Genomic DNA, 18,578 nt, shown 5'->3' on the forward strand with positions numbered 1-18,578 from the left:
TTGCATTTTTCAAATTGGGTACCCAATTTTGAACAAATTGGGTATCTGTTTCTTAAAAGTCTCATTTCATGGAATTGACTTTTGTGTAATTGTAACCCAACTTTGTGCTCTTACCCAAGGTTCAAAATACAAACATGAGAGCCACTACACCATCTATCAATTTTGTTCACATAAGATATCAATGCACTTGCATCATCTTCATTAGAATCATCCTCCATAGCAACATAAACAACTTCATCATCATGATCTTTAGAATCATCATTGGATTCTTTTTCAATAATGTAACAAGCCTTCTTTCCCTTTTCCTTGTAGCCTTTGTTATTATCATCTTTTCTACCTCTAAATTTGTTTGCATTCTTATTGTTTGACTTATCAAGACATCTTGCTACAATATGACCAACCTCATGACAATTAAAGAATATGATGGGTAACTTACCTTTGTATTTTCCTTTGCCTTTGTGAAATTTCCTAGCCAACAATGCTTCAATTTCTTTTAGCTTTTCATCATCTTATATCATTATCACTAGTAGTAGGTTTGACCATTTTCTTTTTCTTATCTATTGGTCCTTTTAGTGTTAGCTTAGCTTTGGCAGAAGACTCAACATTCTCAGATTTGAAATTATCAAAATTTGATAGTTCAAAAGTAGTGAGTCTACCAACTAGTTCTTCAAGGGTACACCTTAGTTCTTGTATAGTAGAGACTCTAATAGTATAGATAGGCAATAGGTTTCTCAATACTTTGCTAATCATAGTCTCATCTTCAATCTATCCATCAGATCCTTGAATTGTATTAACAATATCTTTGATCCTTATACAATATTGGACTATAGTCTCACATCTTGTATTCTAATTTCATCAAATTTTCCTCTCAATCTTTCACATTTGTCTCTGAGCACGTTCTTGTCTCCTCCATAAATCTTTTTTAGGGCATCTCACATATACATAGTGGAATCACATCCTTTGATGTCATCAAACTCTAAATAGCTTAGGGCAGATGTAATCTCCAACATTGCCTGATTGTGTTCCTTCTTTTATTTCAATTGTTTAGTAGCTGGGGCTCTAGTTGGATCAACATTTGTAGTGGTGATAGTTGACTATACATAATCTCCAAGACCTCTTAGATGTAGCTTAATCAAACTTTTCCATGTAATAAATTTTGTCTTATTTAACTTGGGCACTTCCTTTCTATACATCTTGACCTTTAGCTTTAAGTACCTTTAAACTTTTCCCTCAAACACTTGGTGCTTTGATATCAATTGTTGGAATTCTTTAGAATAACTAAGAGGGGTCCATGAATTAGTTGTACAAGGTCCAAATGTAAAAATAAAACTTTTTTAGTACTACAACTTATTCTTGTGCAAGCAAACCCATGTAATATCTTAAACATATACATATATAACTTTGTAGAGATATAAATTTGCAATACCACAAAATCAATAAAACATTTTAACATAAGGATTTTATGTGGAAACCTAATTTGGGAAAATCCACTACTAACATGCTACCAATTTTTACTCTTTTGAAGTAAACCCTATGAGGAGCCAACACTATTGAAGGTTACAATGCACATTTTTAAATGCGACCTGGTTAAAGGATTTCAGTCACCCTATTAGGAGTGCACCTTATTAGAGGACTTTATAACATTCCATTAGAATGTGATCCTATTAAAAGATTTATTAATGACTCTTAGGTCAACCTTAATCCAAATGATTTATCCAAACTAAAAAAATTGTTAGAGAGTAATAGAAGGATTTTCTCTGATTTCAATAACAACTTACTTGCAAATTACACATCTCACATTCACTCCTCCATTCTTCTTTGCATTCATCATCTTTATCTCTAACATCTTGTTCACCCTTCAAGCCTTCATCACCTTAAGCCTTCTTACTTTGTATGCCAACAATAGACTCTTCTATTTGGCCACCATATGAAGCAACACCCAAGACTTCTTGTAATCCTTAGGTTCTCATACATGAGAACAATTTCTTTTGGCCTATTATCTCTATAAATAAAGAACTTATTTTTTTCTGCATAACCATAATCATTCATTCTATAATTAAGTTAGATTCAATGAATCTACCCACTTTTCCATTTGATCCCTTTCTAGAACTTGCTCTACAACCTTATTTGAATTCACCTCAAAATGGTTTATCTTGAATTTTGTGCCACTAGCTTATCGTAGTTATCTTCCACATGCTTCACACAATTCAAAAGTCAACTTTGTCATCTCAGATTCATTATATCTTTGATCTAACTTATTTTACTGGCACTGGGCAATAACACTCTATTTTCTCAGCAAACACTATTTTCTGATGCCTGACTAGCACTAGGTTGCTTGACATCGACTAAGTCTATACTAGTGTTTGACACATACTTTCTTCACTTGACATCAACTATATTTTTCTTTCTTGGCTCATATTAATTTTATTCACTTAGCACCAACTATATTTCATTTTCTTGGCTCATACTATACTTATAGCTTAGTTTGAACTAATTTTTTGCTCTACCTACACTAACTTTGCTTGGCTTGCATTAGTTTCTTGATCAAGCTTGGCAGACACATTTCTTTACTTGGCCTTCTTCTAGTCTTTTCTCAAGTATCCTTTTATTATAGCCTTAAGCAGATAAAAAATACACTATATCACCAATGTCCAAGTTCTTTGTCTTAGTGCTCCTTTTATACACCATATAACTCAACCTTTCTCTAGGTTATCTTGTCATCTTCATCAATTAAAAAATTGATAGCATTTAGACTAAAGTAAGCAATTATCTTACCAACAAGTAGTAGGTTTGACATCAGTGACAAAAATAATGATTGTTCCATGATAAATTTTATCAATCTTCTTCACTTCAACAATCTCCTTTCAATAGACACTACCTCTTGAGCACGTGGTTGCTTAGTCAAGCTTACACTACCACCATGTAGGGGAGATAATGAACAATCAAAATGGTTAATCAATCATAAATCATTCCTAGGGAAGGATTCCTAATATCCAAAACTACCTTGAGGGTAACACATACTACTCAATAAGAAACAATAATCCCAAATAGAATAAACACTCAACCCAATATGGACATCACATGAAAAATCAACAAAGTCAATGAAGATATCCACCTCAAGTCCAAAATCACATATCAAAAGTACATCAACTATGAACAACCAATCACCATCAATTAAATTAAATACAACATTAAATGCATCCTATAATAAGTACACCACCAAAGGTACAAACAAAATCTACAAAGTAAAATTAGGATACATACTAGGGAGTGTCATCACATAGTCAAAATATTTGTGTTACCCTAGAGTGATCTCTCAAAAGACCTTAGATCCTCAAGAATTGAATTACCCTAGACTAATTACTTTGAACCCTGGACCCTCAACATAACACATGGAACAAAAATACCATCTCAAGAAGATGAGGAAAACTAGTCATGCCTCTTACTAGGTATCATCACATTCCCATCCTTAGTCTATACAAGATATCAAGCATGGGTGGGGAAAATATCTCCAACTTATCTTTTTAATGTGTTTCCCCAAAATATTAGTTACTAGATTATGACTTATTACATAACTTACAATTGATTACCTTGGCACTAACCTCTTTGGGTCCCAAACCCCTACTATAAGCCACTCCCAAGACATATACCTAGACAACCTCTTCTAGGCACATAAAATACAGTTGTGTCCCATAACACAACATCCATGATAATAGAACTCGGTTCCTTAGTAGGTAACCCAATAATAAGTTGGTCCCAACAAAAGTAAACATAAATACACCACATAGAAAAACTCATAAATTCAACTTTCAAATTGAAACATAAGCTCATCATAATATTTGGAATAATTAAGGATCATAGAAGAATCATGAGAATAAACCTCTAGTGTACATCCTAGTTGGATAACTAAAATATTTCACATGAAATTTCTCATGAAAGAAAGACCACAATTCTTCAAATAACTAATGCAAAAAATTCTTAGAAGAGCACATAAGAAAAATACAAGTTTAAGTCCTCCCGTTTAATTCATTTGTTTTTAATATATTTTCAAAGTAAATGTCTTCTCCATAATTAAATATTTCAATATATATATAAACTAATATTAATTATATTTATAATTTTATCAATATTCATTATTAATAAATTATAAATATTATTTAATTCAAACCACCCATAATTTAATATCAAGTAATCTTACATATATTTAATCATAACTTAAATTGATGTCCTTACTAAAATTATACATAATACAACATGCAATAATAATTAAAACAAATTTAAACACTCTCTCTTTTGTTAAATATTTCTATATTTTAAAATAAATACAAAAAATAAAAATAAAACAAAGAATGCTAAAAACTTTTTTTCTTTTAATCTTTGTAAGAAAAGCTAATTCAAAAGAAATATTAAACCAAAGGTAATAGGAATGGATAAATCTTTGGGGGACATGTCAATGTCCTTAGTAAATAATTTTAAACAAATCATAAGTACAACTCATAATATGTAAATCATAGGCAAGAAATTAGGTATCGATTTGTCCCCTTTTTTTAAAAGCATGTCATTATCAATGTCCTCTTTTTGGATGTTGATTCTGCATGATGATAATAATAAAAAGAAACCTGCCAAAAATATCTATTCCTCTCTAAAATATTTTTTGAATATATATATAAAATGAATTTTCTTTATAAAATAAAGAATTTATTATATATATATGTTATTTATTTTTCATTTTTTTAATGCAGGTATAAGTCTGATGTAGAAATATTTTCCAAAAAGGACAAATATATATTTTATTCTATTTAAGTTTTTTTAATTTTATTTTAAAACAAATAAAAGGATATTTAAATTGTATTATAAATTTAATCTAAATTAAATTCAAATCAAATCCTATCTTCCCAATTTAGTGTTCTATCCAATTTTTCTCTTATAAAAATGATTAAGAAACTAAATTTTCAATCATATAGATTTGGGAAAATAACTAGAATGACAAATAGGATTCAAGCATTCTTTCAAACATGAAGCAAATAGATATTTTTCAAAAAATATTCAATCTTGGGTTACCTCACATTGATGCTAACAATCTAGTAGCCGAGTGAACTTCTTTCTACAACAAAATTCTTGAAGCCACCAAAATACCCTTTTTTTCAAATCCCAAAGTTGCTTTCCAAAACCTGGTGTGTGCAATAATGACTTGAAAACCCTCTAATATAGAATTCTAATTCCCTTTTAAGATTTTTGTCTCCATAGCTATAAATTAAAATTATTTTATTTAAGTATTTCTTTCATGCACAAATAATCTTATTTTAATTGAAAACATTCTTTTAGTTATTTCTCCACTTTTCTTTCAAAGTAATTTCATAAAAAGACATTTATTTATTATTTAATTAATAAAGCTAACTTAAGTGCATTATTTAAATGTCATAAATTGTAAATCTTTATTAATTAAATAATAATGATACACCATAATAAAAGTTTAATATTTAATATTTAATTTTCAAATATTTTATATGTAGTTTTCTAAAACTAGGACTTTTAAATTAAATCTTTTAATTTAACTAAAAATCCAATTAATACCAATAATTCAAATAATGCAAAAACATCCTATTTTAACATTTTTTCACCTTTAATTTAAATAACATGTACTAATTCAATATCAATGATCAATCCAAGAATCATAAATAACTAGATGATCAAGAAAATTACTAAGTCAAACCTCAAGAGATGCTTAAGGAAAATCAACCAAATTAGGAGTCAAACCACATACACACAAAAGACACATGGGTGTTTAAAAAAATGTAGAAAGTCAATTACAATTCCTCCTTGTAGGACAAGTATTTAGGCTATGGTTGGATTGGACCTGATCATTATCTTCTCATTCTCATCATTTGAGTATAGTAATAGGGCACACTCATCCTGTCAATTCTAGGAAGTCGATGCCTAGTACCTGCATAAAAGATGAACATGCACATGTACATAACTATATCTAAACTAAAAAAGAAATGACAAAGAGTGATGCATCATGTAGATCTTGACTAGTAGGTGATGATGACTCTCTCCCTTAACCACATCAGACAAAAGATAAAATAGACAATCGCAACATCAGACAAAAGATAAAATAGACAATCGCACCATACACATGCAAGTATGTAGTAAGTACCATAATAAATCATGGGCCAACTTATCAAATTCTTAGATATAATAATGCATCTCTACGAATATAAACATAATCATCATTAAAGACATCTTTTTAAACATCATTATGAAAGAAACCACACTAACTAACTAGGAATCATTAACAACACATGAAATGTAATCAACTAGTCAATTATTATTGATATATTTGCAATCCAAATTATGGAACACTATCATACAACTAAAATCAAATATTTTTAAAACTAACCAATGCATGAAATAGGTCTAAAAGAGTTTGTCAATCATAATAGAAAAGGAAACTATGGGTGGGCACTACACTATGTGTCTCAAAATCCTCAAACAACTAGGTATTAAAATTATTGATAGCTAATGCAAGATCATCATTTGTGTAACAGAAATATTATATCAACCAAAAATATTAATGTTTTTATCTTTTTCAATAAAGATTATATTAGTGTAGATTTTTATTTGTGGAAACTTACTAATTTTAGTAAGTTGGTCCTATGAGATGAGAATGTTTTGATTTCATAGATGAAGGTTCATCTTATTTATATTATCTTGCCAATTGAGATTTATTGCCATTCCATTTCTATTGGTGAAGTTATTAAGGGCTTTCAATATAAAATATTTGATTTTAATTTTGAAGGGATTAAATGCTAGCATGAATTCTAATGTTATTCCTTTGGGGGAGTATCCTAAGCATTGGAGGGACTATCTACATAATTAACATATTCAATTCATGGTTGTGCTTTTCATTGATGTCAACATAGTATTGTTTTTGTGAAGACTGGCAGAATATGTTGGAATTATAAGTGGGAAAGGAGTAAACTTTTGATGGGGGGTGGGGGGTGAATCAGGAGTTTAAACTTGGACCCCTAAAACTTTCACCTCTCATACATCACATGCATAATAAATTGAAATAACATATAAAGCATATGCATCAATCATGTAAACATGTAATGAAACAAACACACTTAACACTAGATATGAATACCCAAAAACCCTCCAAACAAGAAGGTAAAACTGGGGTGGAGATGACATCCACAAATCTTCACTACTATAGCAATAAAGTGTATCTAATTAAGGTTACAATGGTTTTATCATGAATCATTATCTGCCCTGTGAAAGGCCTACCTGTTAAAGGCTTACAAAGACTGCTAAGTCCCACCTTGTTAGAGGATTTCAATAACCTATTAAAATTTTTCTTTCTTAGAGGACTTCAACTTACAATTAACTAAACATCATGTTAAAGGATTTCATACAGCCTATTAAGACTACTCTATTAAGAGATTTAACTGAAATTACTTGTCAAAATGTCTTAGCATAGATCTTATGGTTGGCACTTGCTTGCCTGATAACATATCACCTCTATCCAATCTCTAGTTGATCCTTCATGATCTAATGTATCAATGGTGTATCCTCTATCCTCTATTCTTCACTTAACTGATTCTCCAATTCACTCTTACTACTAAGTCACCTTGAATGCTCTACAAAATGTCTTCTTCACTCCTCCAATTTGATCATTCACCCCTTTTGCAATGCTCTCAACATCATTAAAAATTTAGTGCTTTATCCTCCTTAAGAAGACTTAGGTGGCTTAGGTAGGTATGAATCTATGGCTAAGATTCATCCATTTTCTCCTTAAACCTTCCTATTTTTTGATTGGCTACATGTAATTACATAGGGAATCTACATATAGATTTTCCCTTATCTCTAAAAGACCAAAATCTATCCTTAGGTTGGCTTGAAAATGGTTTACATAGTTGTTTGTACCATTACAAAAAAATATGTACAATCTGTGTCACTCGACATATGATATCTCTAATGATCGACATATAGTGTAATTTTTCTTTTGACTGAACTAATCAACATCTACTATTTACTTGGAACTTGAATCACTTGGCATGGTCTATCTACTTGGCACTTGAGTGACTTGACACTTATTGCAACTTGGCATGGTCTAATATTTACATGTTGTACTCGGCATGCATTACTAGTTTGGCATGAACTAAGTAAGTGCCTTAAGTGTGTTGACACTCGCTTGTCAAAACCAATCTAAGATCAACAAAGTACCAGATGGGGAATGAGGTCATATAGATTGTGTATTGGTAATTAGATCAAGCACAGTTGAGTATGTATTTCACATTGTGTCCTAATGACGTAGGAGCATCTAGTGGTGTAAGGGAAATCCTATATCACCCAAAAATATGCTTAGTTTTATTTTTTATATACCCATTTGGGTCAAATAAAGATTCCAACTCTCATAGTTCCACTATTGGTTTTTTGGGTTAGAGTTTTTGAGCACCTTGGGATACATGCCAATGCAAAAAAAGGTTATTTTATAATTTAGCCATAATTATCATGAGTTAGAGGAGAAAAAGAATCGGGTCAAAAGGCTTTACAATTTGAAAGTTATTACAATTTTAAGTTGCTTGGAGACCCCCTAAGAATACTTCAAAGTCATATTTGAGGCACTAAACTTTCTCGTACGGGCCCAAAAATGAGGGACATGCATAGTTGGTCTATAGCAATATAGAGTGCTTGGAGATCTTTACGAAAATGTAAACAGTTTGTCAATCAGATTTTTGGATAAAAAATTATGCCTCCTGGAAGTTAGACTACCATTTCTAGATTCTTATAATTTTACACTGACTTTTTTCATGTTTTATAGAACCTTCAGTTTTAGAAGTGGATGCCAAAATAGCATATTTTATAGTGCCTACCCCTAGTTCACATTTTTGCTATCATTGTCAAACTCTTTTAGGGCTAGTTTTATGTTGATGGTTAGCAATATTGTTTTGAGATTGTCAGGTATTGTGCTATGGATTCAGTTGATATGTGATGAGATCACTTAGACTTTACATTTCATGTATGCATGATGATTATTTTCAGTGTTTGCAATTATTAATGATGATTAGTAAGATTATTTATTATCATATGTGTTTTCTTATGGATACTAACCCCATACTTGCATGTTTATGGTGTGCGTGTTTGTTTCCTTTCTGTATGGTGTTTCTGATGTGGTTAAGGAAGGGAGTTGTAGGTCACCTGCTAGTCGGGATCTACATGATGCACCACTTCCTACCATTTCCTATTTAGTTTAGTATATATTGTGCTTGTACATGTGTGGTTTTTATGCAGGTTGCAAGTACCAAGTATCAACTTCCTTGAATTGCCAGGATGAGCATAACCTATCACATTATCTCAATGGTAAGAGAGGGGAGATAAATTATCAAGTCCAAATCCCAACCCTTTAAGCCATTTTTCCTAATTGAAAATTAGGATAAGTATCTGAGTTGAGTACCCTCCGAATACATCAAATGACGTAATTCATGATATTAGCCCTTTTGATTTGATTTTGTATGTGTTTTGATATGATAGGTATTCATATTTTATTTTATGAGTCTTTAGTGTATTTTCTATTAATTAAGCCTAATTAAAAGATTTAATTAATGGTTTAATTTAATAGAAAATTAATATGATATTTTAATATTTATTTTATTTAATTAATTGGAAAATTAATTAAATAAAATAATTAAATTTGAAGATAAAAGTTATAATTTTAAAGTTGGAATGTGATAATATTAATTAAATAAATAAATATTAATCAATTAAGTTTTGAAAATAAATGTAAAAGTGGAAAATATATTTAAAATTATTAAAAGATTCTAGATTTCATGTGATTAAAATATAAATATATTTAGCTTTAAATAAGTGGAGTTATTAAAGTTAGTGCATGAGATTTAAAAAATAATAAATAAATTAATTAAATTGAAAAGAGTAAAGTAAATATTATATTAATTAATGTACATTATTTTAATGTTTGCTCATAGAGGAGTTTGCAAATTCTCGAGAGTTGTCATGTAGACAACATAGGAGTTTGCACTCTAAGTATGCACAAGTTGTCTACACTTAGGAGTTAGCATATTATTTGAGCACATGGTGTCTACAACCTTATGACTTATCTAGAAGGTTGGAGAAGACTCATGCTTAGTTGTCATGCTTATCTTCTAGTTCCTTCTAGAGACATTCTAGATGCATCTTAGAGGCCTTTAAATAGAGGTTCTCCTAGTGTGTTTAGACAAGCTTCAAAGCTTACATGCATTTGAGAAGCTCATATGCTTCTATATGCTCATATGTTTCTACATGCTCCTATGCTTCTTCAAGCACTTCTAGTCACTTGGAGTTTTCGGTTGGCTTGGATCTTAGAGGAATTGCAAATGTTAGAGAAGGAAGGGATTTTCTATGGACTTCTGAGGCATGGTAAATTAGCATCAGTGTCTAGGTGCACTTGTGATTTTTGTATAATCTATTTGCACTCTTTCTCTTCCTGTCTTTTTCGTGACTATTATATGTGTTTGAATATTCTCCATGAATGAATCTTCAATCGTTAAATTGGAATCTAGATATGTATGTTAATTTTTTATTTGGTTGCAAATAAAACATTAGGAAACCCTAGTTTTATTTATGAAAGAAATTCATCAGAAACTGCCCTGTCGCTACCCCGTACCTAGACCTAAACTCAGACCAAATTTATTCGATCGCTTTGGTCAGATCTAGCACAACTTGGCCCTCCCCAACATATTTAAAATTTGACTCGATCCAACAGTTCATTAGGGAGATATGTCCTCTGTACTGAGACTATTTTATTCAATGATAGTAATTTCTTCATTTCTCGTAACCAGAAATTCTTTGTGCTTAAACTTCACAAAAATAATCTATCAAAGCATGGAATGAATTAAAAATATTATTGCAATCTTCCCTTAGTAGAATCAAGATTTGGAAATTGATTCAGGTTGGGTTTGAAATAAAATAGAATCTTATTTCTATGCATTAGAGTTATATGATTTATTAACTAATCTAATTTAATTTAATTTAATTAAGATTAATTAATAGTAGAAGAAGTGTAATTAATTATTAGACAATTTAAGTAAATGAATTTTTAAATGAGGTTGATTTAAAAGAAAAAATATATATTAAGATTGATTAAATTTAATAGATGATGATTGAAGATTAGTATATAATTGTTAATTAACTTAATTAAATATAATTTAATTAAGATTAATTAATGGGGTTGCATTATTATTAATGAAATTGATAGAGTTGACGGTTATCTTATTAAATCTATAAAGATGATTATCCTAGAATGTTTTAAGGAAATTGATTTCAGGAAAAAAAAACTATTATAGGGGAAATTCCATATATGAATAAGTTTTTAGAATTAATGAGATCATTATTTAATGGATAAGATTATTAATGAATGATGGTATAAATAGTTTTAACGAGACTAATTGGTCGAGATAGAGGAAACCAAATTCATTCTATTATGATAATGATTAAATTAGAATCATCTCTTGAGAGAACATTAAATTATAATGATTCAAACATTTACCCTTAGTTGAGTTTAGAAAGGTTGATTTCAAAACATTACGAGGATTATACTATTTAAATGGGATAAGTATAGGGTTAAAGGAAGTCTTCTTGCTTGATAATAATCATTGAGTTATCAATTAAGTTATGCAATGGATTGATGCATTATTTTGATAGTTTAAAATAATCAATTACTATGAGTAATTGTGCCTATCATTTAAATATAAAAATGGGTGGAATCATGAATCTCTTCTACCTAAAAAATACTTTAAATTTGAAAATAGTAGTTGACTTATAACTTACAAATTATAGTTAGTTATTAATCAACTGATATTCATTGGGTCGTTGATATGGTTATGTAATTATTAATTAAATAAATTAATTAGAGTTAATTAGATTTAATTAATAATTAAGTTATGTAATAGAGTTTTTAATTGATATGATTCTTACATCGAAGTTGATAAGTCTTATTCTAATGACTTGAATAATGACTTTATATATTTTAATGGTTGTTAGTGATGATTTAATCAAGAGACTTAAGATTTAGTGATATTTAATTGAGTTTTAAATAAATGATATAGGGTAATGGATTGTGTTCCTATGAGAATTATTACTTAATTTAATGATTTAATAAAGCATGGCATTTTAAGTAAGGATAGTTAGTCTTGATGTTATCTTCCTATTCAAAGACTAGTAACTGGCTTTCTTATAAGTTAAACGAGTAATGATCCTTTGATTATGTTGAGAAGTTGAAGTAACATTAAAGAAGAGTTAATCAATTAGAATATGGATCATAGTTAAATAAAGAGAACAATTTAATTAAAGGTCAATGATGACCAGTTTAATGAGTAAAGTATTTACTCTTAAGTTATTCTTAGAATATTATTTTTAATTAATGGAAGGATAATGCTATCGAGGAACAAACGGATTAACTTGTAGGTCAAATGATAAATCTTATACACTTGAAGTATATTGGTAAACTGAAACTAAAACTCCACACATTATTCAGCTATGTGATTTTAGTAAACCAAAACATGTGTTTGCATTGTGTTTTCTTTATGTTTCTTGTTTTGGGTTTTTAGGTTGACTAGTGTTGACCAGTCTTAGGTTGTTACTAGAGGCTCGAGGGTTATGATATTTGATGGCATGTTGATCTTATTTGGTCTCGATCTTTCTAAACCCAACCATGCTTATGTGATGGAATGCTTATGAGATGTTTGTATTTACTGATTGTTATTGCTCACTAGTCTTCTTGAGTGAAGTTGAGTTATATATATTTGAGACACTTGACTTAACCATTTTTGAGTCATCGATCAGTTATCCTTGGATTATTTTTTAGTCGCCATGATGAGACTAAAATGTTGATTTATTACTTGATGATTTCATGTTGTGACATGTTTGACTCAACCATTTTGGAGTCTTCAATTAGTATGATTTTGAGATATATTTTGGTTATTGAGAACCAATAGATACTTTTGATTATCAGTGATACCTTTAGTTGCCAATAGAGAACTGTTGTGGTCATGATTTTCTATGGATGCTTTTCGGATGCTCATGGAGATTTGATGCTTTTATTATGGATATTTGATGATTCTTATTGTGGATTATCTTTTGGTATTTCTTTCTAGTCACTTGTATAGGACTAGAGTGGTTTATGATTCCATGACCTTAGGGTAAGTTATCTATTTGTAGTGTCGAGAAGTGGTTTGCAATGGGGGTCGGGGCCTTAAGTGGCTGCCAGGGTAACTCATTGTAAGTTTTGTTAATAAGTGATAACATTTACACACTAAATGGAGAATTAAATGAACCTAAAAAGATAATTTTTTTGGTTCTCACCCATGCCTCGAGTGCTTGTACAGACTAGGATGGGAGTAGAGAGAACGCTTGGTTGCGACCTTGCATTCCATAATATGCCTCGTCAATATGAGAGGATACTAGTGGCTTCATGAGGATCAGTAGGAACCCATGGAGTTTAACTAACTGCCAGGGTAACTTCTACATGATATATGCAATGACACTTTTCCGCTTGCATAGTAGGTTTCCTACATGTCATTGTGTGCCTCTGGGATTAGATGTCAGTTTTGTGATTGGAACCTTTGAGTTAGTATACTTTTAGGATTCTTGGACTTAGAGAGTATCTTTGCTATGTAATTTTTGATAGCCTGTTTAGGACTTGAGATTATCTCCTTAGCACGGTAGGAGTGAACCACTTAGGTTTCATGCGGTCGGGTGGTAGTGTTTATCCACTCTTATCATTTGAGATCCGTTTGAGACATTATGGCTGGAGCATTCTTGGTTGGTATTTATCTTCATTCTATTCTTGGATCATTATGATAGATGATATACCTTATGATGGATGTATTTACTAGTATGTATCCTTACATTGATGTTTTGCATTTGTTAGATGATGTTATTTTATACTTTTATTTGCATGTTAGATTACTTTCTTCATATGATGTAGTATGATTTAGGAGTGACATTCCTACTATGTTAATACTGATGATCTCTTTGATGATTTGGAATATTACACATGGAGGGATGGCTAGGATCCATGATGGTCTAATGATGCTATTTATGGTTGGGAGGAACCGTGCACTTAGTTAATTATGTTGTGATAGATGGTTATCTTTTATGATGATGTTTATGTATGATATGTGGTTTCATTTATGTTATTGCATCATGGATTAAAGTTAGTATGATGATGTAGTTTATTTACATAGATGTATATTCTTTTAAGCCTTTCATACCCTATGACTTGTACAGTGGGTGATTGAGCAATCTGAAATGTAATTCTAAAAGGACATTTGTATATTGTTTAAATATGTTGGATGTATCATTATTATTTCATGAGGATGTGATGTTAGATGATTAGTTAATTTAGATGTAATTCAATGTTAAGGGATCCATGAAGAATGTAACCTATTACGTATGTATGTTTATGTTTACTTTCATTTGAATTGTTGCTATTGCTTCCACTATCATGTGGATGGTTTATCTTTCATGTTTTAAAAAAAAAATGCTACCAAACTTAGTGAAACTTTAGGTTAATTCTTTGGATCCCTTCGTGGGGCATTACATATTAAAAAATTTATTCCTAGCCCTAAACCTAATTCAAGTTACTTAAGGTCATTTTTTGCATTGTAAATGCAGTTTTGGTGGAGTTTGGAAGAAGGTACTACGAGGAGGGTTTTTATCCAGAATCAAACAACATTATAAACCCCTAGGGCACGTCATTGAGTCTATTTTTCATTGTACTAAATGTAATAGCATATCTCTTCTGATAATAATATTTCCCTTTTCCTATTGTGTTCATTTTGTGTTGGGTTGTGCCTTCATAACCTGATGAAGTGGACAAATGTGTGTAGAGAGAGTCAAAGACATGCGAAAGTTACTCATGAATTACATAAGATAGTAAGAAGACATAATACCTAGTAAGTAGTTTCTAATGTTTGGATTGTATTTCCTAATTGGGATAAAATTGTGATGAGCATAGTTAGATAGTGATAGTAGATATCCACATGATGATGTTAGCAAGTGTGCAAGGTTCATAATTTCACATGTGAAAAGTTATAAAGATTGTGAGCTAACAATATTGTGTAATTATTGTAATATCTTAATGAGGTCCTATTATAATTATTTGGGAAAGCCTCAAGGCTAACTCAAGGAATTACTATAAGGATATGGTATAAAGGAGGTTTATTATCCTTATTATGAAATGTGCAATTGATGAGAGAAAGAGTGCAAGTGTGAATTGTGCAATTCACATGTGAAGTTTGTAAATGCACATAAGTGATCCAAGGGATTATTTGGATGTCAATTTGGTGATCTAGTATTGAGATTAGAAGATTATTTTTTCCAATAAAGAAGATAGAGGAGTTTAAAGATCATACATATTCTAATATTCTATAAGTAATAACGTAGAGACCAATTGGAAAGAGAGTTTGGTGGTTTTTCCCCTGAAGTTGTTTGGACAGTGGGTCCTTCTATCTTCTACAACTCCTAATAGGGTAGGTATCTACCAAAAGAGATTTAAAGTCTCCTAAGAGGAACTAATATACATTGGGTGAAAGCACAAACCTGTGTCACCCTTTTGTAAAGGAAAAGGCTAATAAAAGTATAACTATTCACCTTCAATGACATAAAATTGGTATTATTATTTTGAATTTCAAAATGAAGTAAATTAATGAAATTTCTAGAAATAGATGAAGCTTAATATTATAATTTTTAATAATTATTTGGAATAAGAATTGATGTATTTTTCTAATTTTTAAAGACAATTTTTTAGCTACTAAAAAATGCTAAAAATTGGGGGTCTAGTTCCCACCAAAAAAACTATAGGAAAATAAATTTATTTCGTATTGATCTCAGACTATCTTATAGATAACATATATAGGTAGAACAATCAAAAATAAAAATCAGCTTTAGACCTATAATTTCTCTTTTATAATGATTCGAATTTCAACTCATTGGAAATCAAAAACAAATATATTCTAACCAAGAGAAAAATTATGCATTCTAGAAGAAGACTCTCTTCTCTAGAATGTCATATAATTATTATATTTTTTTGATATGATTGAATATTTTTTTTCTTTCTCAAAACTTACATCTTTTCAAGTGTTAAAATGTGTTCTTGTAGAATTTTTTAATTACAATATACTATATCTGATTAAAAAACTATAAACTCTATATGATAATATTCTTGACTTTGGCCTCTATAAAATGGTCTTTATATGTTATTAAAAAAAATATCACAAGAAATAATAAGAGTTATTGAAATGTCACTTTTCTAGAATAATTGTTATTATTTCATAATTGGATACAAACTAGTATAAAACATGCATTTAATAGCCATTTCCAATTAGAAAAGTGTGAGATAATTTATAACTTAGCTAAAATAAATTTATTTAGATCATATGTTTTAACAAAGTTGATTTTTAGATAGAAATACTCAAATTCAATCATTCTAATAAGTCAACTTAAAAGATGACATAGCTTTGTACTTTAACCCATCTACTGATTGTATTTCATTGACTTCTAACAAAGTTTATCCTCTTACAAGGAAATTTTATATTAGTACATCATTTTGTGGGTACCATCACCACTAGGGTTTTCCCTTTGATCAAGAGTTTCCCTAGTTAACATATTTAGTATTATTCTATATAAGTATCTTTGTATGGTTACTAATTATATTGCTCATGTTATTAACATTCAATAAGGTTGATAAATTTTTAATAGTTGGATAATAGATTCACCCCTCCCCCTTCTCAATTATATTGGTGTACTTTACTTTCTAGAAATTAGTATTAGAGATTTAGGTCCTTGAAGAAAAAGCTTAACAACTTAAGGAGATCAATGAGGGCTCATTCGAGAAAAGAAAGTCATAAATTTGACAGAATTATCTATGATAGTTGGAAGGAGAAGATAAAGACTCATTTGATATGTATGGGTCCAAGGTATTGGTTGGTGACAAAGAATGGAAAGAAGATTGTGGAAGAAAGAAAACTTGAGGAATGTAGTGAAGTTGAAAGAGATTTATTTACGTGAAATATGCTTGCCAAAGAAATATTATTGTTATCTCTTCCTGAGAATGAACACACTCAGGTAAAATCCTTAGATACATTTTGTAAATTTGGAAATCTTTAGAAACTACATTTGAAGGTGATGTGCATGCTAAAAGAATCAGATTACAAAATTGCATATGTCTATTTCAAAATGATAGAATGGTGGAAGATGAATCTATAAGAAGCTATATTTGTATAATATCAAAAAAAAAAAAAGGTATTAATACTTACAATGGATCTAAAACTAAGAATAAGTCTATCTATAAATTCTTGAAAACTTTGACACCACCACTCAAGCAAACATCACAAATTGTTATGCTAGTGATTGTTAGAGTAATAATATATTTCCTTATTAATTAAATCATTTTGATTTAATGATTAAATTACTTATTATCTCTAGTTTACTTAAGCTAAACTTTAGGCATATAATAATTAATTCTTTTATTAATTATTATCATGTAACCTAGCTTTTTTCCTGTTAGGGATTTGATCTCCTTTTATAATGATTGTTCTCTTTGTAATTTTATTTCATTCACTTTTGATAATAGCAATCCTTTTTTTTTCTCATCAAGAATGTCTCATCTATGGATCTGGCAATTCCTGCCTCCATAGCTTTTTGCTTCTCTTTCTATGATAGATGTTTGATGTAGGTGATTCTTAGGAGCTGTGGGGTTGATCTTTCATCAATTTCAATTGTGATACCCTGCACTAAGAAGTCTACCAAAGAGATACTATTTGGAATATTGGAAGAAGCAAAAGAAATTTTGAAGCTTTGGATATTTTCCCAAAGTGGAGACAGTATTAAGTGAATTAAGTGTTGACTCTTCTTTATCAAAAAGTGCAAGCACTAATGGAGACTATGCTCGTACGAGTAGATTAAGATTTGAGGAGGATAGAAGAATTGAAGAAGGAATTTCCCTATTTGTAAGAAGAGAGCTAGATGGTAAGAGAATTTTTAAATGTTGGACTTGCAATGAATTTGGTAATTATTCATCTAAGTGTCCTAAAAGAGATAAAAAAGTGTAAGAATAATTTCAAGTCTAGAAGACCTAGAGATTGTTTATATGTAAATGAAGATGATGAGTCTGAAGAAAGAGTTTGGAGTGAAAGTGAAGGTGAATTAGGATTTGTAGCTATAAAAGAAAGAAGTAATTAAAAAGTAGTTAGAGAAGAAAAATCCCTAGTTTTACAAGTTGAAAAGAAATCTAATTTGATTATAGATAGTGGATTTCACATCATATGACTGGAGATATGAATAAGTTTTTTAAGTTTATTAATCATGATGGAGGAATTGTCAAAGTTGGTAACAATGTAGCTTATCATATCAAAGAAATAAGATCTATTACTCTTGATGGAAAGACTAACACTAATGGTGTCTATTTTATTGATGGATTAAAGTACAACATATTACATGTTGGACAATTGATTGATAAAGGCTATCAGTTGCAATTCACAAAAAATACATGCATTATCAATGATAAAGATGGTAAGTAG

This window comes from Cupressus sempervirens, chromosome 11, assembly GCF_028749045.1.
Source record: "Cupressus sempervirens isolate cs-2001-9-10 chromosome 11, ASM2874904v1, whole genome shotgun sequence".
Classification (NCBI taxonomy): domain Eukaryota; kingdom Viridiplantae; phylum Streptophyta; class Pinopsida; order Cupressales; family Cupressaceae; genus Cupressus; species Cupressus sempervirens.